Here is a 5,396-nt window from a genome sequence, read left to right on the forward strand (position 1 = left end):
TGGACACACACTTGTTATGAGATCACTTTGTGAATGTATGAATTATGCTCAACTGGTAATTGTTCCTAACCGGTATCATGTGTTAGTCTTTAGACTATCGGTATTTTGCAGAAAGTGGTTACCTATCTCAAGTGGTATGTTGACCCCAAGTGGTTTGAGGATCTCAAGTGGTACGAAGGATCAAGGTGGTGGAACACATATTTCCCTGTCTTCATTTTTGCCAAACTGGCAACCGGTGTTTTGCGTAAATCAGTATTTTGTATGAACTGGTAATACTCTATGATGAGTTACCAACCAGCATTTTGTGATGAGTTACCATCCACCGATTGTTTGATGGTGCGAACACTTTGGTGGTGCTTTTTGTGTCGTGTTACCAAATATGTCTAGATGCACTGAACCTAGGAAATTGGACTGTAATCCTATTGGACTGACATGAAAAGAGATTCCTTTAATAAGGACATCATGTCTAGGGTTTTAGTGATGTTAGGTTTTTGAAAATAGTTGATGAGTTTTTGTAAGGATGATCAGAGAAGAGAAGTTTAGGTCTGCAAGAGAAGGCAGAGTATGAATGTGTTGAAGACTGAAGTAATGCTAGATTGCATTAAGAATGAGCTACCAAGGATCTAACCAAGCAACCTGTGATATTTTCTAGATCATTTACTTGTTGATTACTCACATCTTTGACAAGTTAGAAACCCTTAACCGGGTAGGCCCAGAAAATCCTTTGTAAACCCTCTAACAAGGTGGTGCACATCTGTGTATCTAAAATCCTCTAGCAAGGTAGTCTTTAATCGGACTTGTCTCCTAACAGAGATTGAGATTCCTAATAGGATCTGTTCTGGTAAAGAACATTGTATGACCATAACTGGTCTGACCTTAACCGGTCTGGTTTCTATTCTACAAATAGTTACTTGTGAGTTTCATCTCACCATGGTTTTTCCCGTTTTGGTTTCCACATCAAATATCTTGTGTTATGGTGTTATTGCTCCTGTGGGTGAATGCCTTATTTGCTATTTGGTTTGCATGTGTGTTAACCAGTTTGTTTGTTAAACTGTTTTACCAGTTTACTACTATACTATTTAAGTGTTTAAGTTCAGTGTCTTTCGATATACTAATTCACCCCCCCTCTTAGTATTCATCATCTACAACAATTCCCTTGTACTTATCTAGTAGGTCTTGAACCTCCTTAGGCCCTACCTTCCCTTTTTCCTCATGGCTCTTAGACTGCTTTTTAGGTTCATTCCTAGGCTTGAAAATTATGGAAAAATAAGGAGTATCCTCCTCCTTTAAATCCCTCATGAATTCTTTCTCATCTACCAACTGTGTGTTTGTCATTATTGTCATCCGAGAGATGGGTCATGGTAAAATTCTCTGCATTTTTGGTGATTGCGTAGACATTCTTTCTACCCTCATGCCTAGCATCTACATCATATTTCCAAGGCCTACCAAGTAACAAATGACAAGTATCGATTTCTACCACATCACACAACACTCTATCCTTATATTCACCAATTGAAAAATCTATCCAAACTTGTTCACTAATTAACACTTGTTGTCCTTTATTCAACCAAGATACCTTATAGGGATGGGATGAGGTATTCTTTGAAAGTTAAGCTTAGTACCCATTTCAATAGAAGCTATGTTATCTGTGGATCCAGAATCTACAATGACCTTACAAACTTTACCTTGTACCTTGCAGGTGGTTCTAAAAAGGGACTTCCTCTGAGGTGGTTCTTTGCTGATCGATTCTTTCAAGAGAGTCCTTTTTATCATCAAGATTTCTCCTTTCTCCGGGTCTATAGACTTTGAAGTTGATGTGTGGTAGGAGGTCATGCTTTAACTGTCTTCCTCTTGAATAAAATGTGCTCTCCTTTCACTCCCTTGACCACCATTTCCTTTCTTCTTCGGACACCTAAAGGATTAATGTCCCACCTGGTTACAAGAGAAACACCTACCAATGAAAACACTAGGCCCTCTTCCACCAAATCTTCCTCTTCCATTTGCTCTTCTCCCTTTAAAACTACCTTTGTTCCCTGATTCTCCCTCATGTTCCTAAATGCTGGTTCCTCTTTGGGTCTTAGGGTATGATCCTCTACCATTGAATCTGCCTTTACCTTTGAAATTTATACCCCTTCATCTATTATGGTATTCTCACCTTTTTTGCTTCTCCTCAATCCTAAGTTCCTTTTGATAACACTTATGCACTAATTTGGGATTAAACAAACTGAGTTCATCTTGAATGTTAAACTTAAGGCCATTCATGTACCTTTCTAGCTTTTGTGTCTCACTCTCTGGTATCTTTTCTTTGAGTGTCATTTTGTGGAACTCCTCGGTGTAGGCACCAACATCCAGATCTTTTTGCCTCAAAAAATTGTAGCTTCTTATGTAGGATTATCTCATAATCCTTAGGGATGAACTGCTTCTTAACTTCTGACACCATCCTCTTACATGAAGTGATGGGGTTCTTACCTTCCACCGTTCTTTCCCTTTGTAGGACATTCGACCAACTAAGGGTTGGGCCTTTCAATTTTGACTTAGCCACCTTTACTCTTTGGTTATCCTTCACCTCCTCATATTCAAAATAGTTTTCTAAGGCTTCAATCCAGTCCATGTACTCCTCTGGATTCATCTTCCCTCAAAACATAGGTAATTCTGCCTTAGTGTCTCTTCCACCTACTTTCTTAAGGGCTTCAATGAATTGCCTTTGATCTGTCAGTACAGTTGGTTCCTCTCCTTTCTCTTCTTCTTCTTCTTCTTCCAAGTCTAGGCCAACTTTCTTCCTAGCCTGATCCTTCTTCAACTTTGCTAGTTTTGATTCCATCCTTTTGTTCTTGGATATTTGCTCCCTCACTATCCTAGCCAATTCCACTTTGTTGACTCTAGAGGGTATCTCTTATTCACCTTGTCCGTTGTCCTATCTCCCATGGTTAAAACTCTTCCCCAAGTTCTTCTAGTGCTCTGATACCACCTGATGCAGAGGTTGGCAGCAGCAGGGTGATAAACCCACCCACACACCTTTGGTCTTCTCTTTCTAGTTATTTTTCACACCTCAACGGTTAAATCAACTTCTCACCACTAATTGGGTTGACACACACTCCTATCCACTTCCTAAGACCTATCAAGATCTTCCAGAATACTCATTTGAAACACAAGACAAGTATTGGTTTTTGAGGACTAGACTAGCCCACCGGTATAGGTCTATCGGTACAAGTTTCACAATTTTACCGACATCGGTTTCATAGACTTACTAGTACAGGTTCACTAGTTAGTAGCCCTATTTCACTGGATTTGGGACTTTTCTACAAATAACACCAAACAACACTTTACCCAAATTTAGGTTTCAGACACCATTTTGGGATCACTATCAGATTCAAAAATATTGGATTTTCCACCCTATTCCTGCACTCTTCAACACTTGCTTGGTTATAGGCCTAATTGATTAGACGAGTTACACAAAAGAGGTATAGAGAATGGGATCACAGGAAGGTTCCAACTTTTGGGGAAGTTTCTCCTATATTCAAATACCCAGTTTCAGCACTTCAACTCATCTTCTCATCATTGTTCATTGTCTATTCAAAGAAACTCATCTAATCTAATCTAAACCCTCAACCAGTTTATACTAGGGCTTGGTGGCACTGTACCAACCAACTCCTCTAACCTCGTCCCTCTAGAATCTCAAAATACACATCCCTAACTAGCATTCTACCCATGGCCATCGGATCCCAATGAGTAGACTGCAAGTTAGGGCCTTACTTGCATTATAACCCTTGAAAATTGAGGGTTTCAACCTGTAGAAATTAAACGTTTGTAACTTCTACTAAACTTTACTTTGAGAGGTCAGACCTGGTGCATTACAAAGGTGTTTCAGAGTTACTCCTAAGCAAATCAAAACTTCATCATAAATTCTCACACTCAGTATGAATCGTACGAAAAATCTCTGTATGGCAAAATCAAATTTGTCTTATTCACTTTCTCCACCAAACTTTACAAAACCTTCGACCTGCCTTCCTATGGTTGTACACATATATATAACCCTCTTTGAATGTCCATAACTAACTTTTGAATAGTTAGGACCGTTGGAGAAGTAGTTGTCATCCTACTAGCAACTTTGAAAAGTTGCTTGACAACAAACACAACATTTTGCAATTTTAGAACAACACCGGTTATTAACTACCTAGACCTTATGGAAACACAACCAAGGTCATTATTGACTCCAACACCTAAGACAACATCCTAGACATACTAATTTTGACAAAATCCAAATCCCAAGCCTTCATGGCCTAATAGACCTCTAAGTTTATATGCTCACCTAAGAGATTATTGATCATACAAAATAGGCATTCAGTTACATCAAGGTTGATCATTGATCCAACCCACAATTACAACATAAATGAACTTGTAGACAACACCATGTGCTTGAAAATTAGCTATGAAATGAAATGTTCTCTACACCAAAAATAGATAGGTCTAGAGCTTAGGGGAGACAAACATCATGAGATAGAGAGATAGCAAGAGAATTATTATATAAGCCCAGTGATTACTGAAATTTGATTGTCTAAAAAATTATAAGATCTCTCGAAATCTAGAATTTTCATTATGACTCCTAGAGATTTGAAACCACTCTTAAACATCTTGACAATATATAAAAAAAATATAACTTAAAGGATAAGAAAGATAAATAGAGGGAAAGAGAAATATGGGTGGGGAGGGGGAGAGAGAGGTGAGACAAAGAGAGGAGAGAATGATATAGAAAGATGGGGGAGAGAGAGAGGGGGGGGGAGAGTGATAGGAAGAGAGACAGGTCTAGAGATCGAGGGAGACAAAGAGATTGAAATAGAGATATAGAGAGAATGATAATAGTAGCTTAGTGATTAATTGAATTTTAACTAAGTGTGAGAAATTTTAAGATTTAGAGCTTAAGGAGAGAGGAGAGAGTGAGATAGAGAGAGGCATAAAGCGAGGAGAAGGAGAGAGATAGGAAAACAGATAGGTCTAGAACTTGGGGAGACAAAGAGCATGAGATAGAGAGACATCAAGAGAATAATGAAAGAAGGCCATCGATTATTGAAATTTGACTGTCTAAAAAATTATAAGATCTCCTAGAATCTAGAATTTGCATTATGACTCTTACAGATCTAAAACCACTCTCAAACATCCTAACAATATATACATAAAATATAACTTAAAGTCAATAAAAGACAAAGAGAAAATATAACTTATACTTAAATGTTATATTTTATGTACATATATCTTGATGAAAAAACTAAAGGAAGGCTAAAGGATTTCCCATCTAAGTCCATGTTCCTTATCTAGCTTAATGTAAGAAAAACATGTAAGCGTTTTGCTTTCTAAACATAACATGTACATGTTTTTATTACCTGCATGTTTTTAATTTA

Source organism: Cryptomeria japonica, chromosome 9 (genome assembly GCF_030272615.1).
Source record: "Cryptomeria japonica chromosome 9, Sugi_1.0, whole genome shotgun sequence".
In the NCBI taxonomy this organism is placed as follows: Eukaryota; Viridiplantae; Streptophyta; class Pinopsida; order Cupressales; family Cupressaceae; genus Cryptomeria; species Cryptomeria japonica.